Source organism: Myotis davidii, unplaced genomic scaffold (genome assembly GCF_000327345.1).
Source record: "Myotis davidii unplaced genomic scaffold, ASM32734v1 scaffold1006, whole genome shotgun sequence".
Taxonomy (NCBI): domain Eukaryota; kingdom Metazoa; phylum Chordata; class Mammalia; order Chiroptera; family Vespertilionidae; genus Myotis; species Myotis davidii.
Window position 1 is genome coordinate 562,965 of NW_006297143.1, and position 245 is coordinate 563,209.

A 245-nucleotide genomic window follows, 5' to 3' on the forward strand; every position below is an offset into this window, starting at 1 on the left:
GGGGCCAGTCAGCAGGGGGTGCGAAGAGTGAGCCTGTCAGAAAGCCGACTGTATTCAACCTGAGGGTTTGCTTGTGGTCGTTTTCGTTGACCGTTCAAGAAAAGTGTCCTTTCTTTCGGGAGGGGATGTTGGTCATAGTGAGTGGTCCTGTCTCTGTGGCCTCCTTGGCTAAAACAAAGTTTTCAACCCTCTGATGGCCCTCAACGTTTTTTGGATGTTTACTGAGGGAGCTGGGATGGGGCGAA

At 51.8% G+C, this 245-nt stretch overlaps 1 protein-coding gene across 1 annotated transcript in view; it reads left to right on the plus strand.

The window, feature by feature from the left end:
• Positions 1-245, plus strand: part of LOC102774999 (complement C4-A) — a 14,572-nt gene that overhangs the window by 11,764 nt on the left and 2,563 nt on the right. The gene's annotated exons all lie outside the window — the stretch shown is intronic.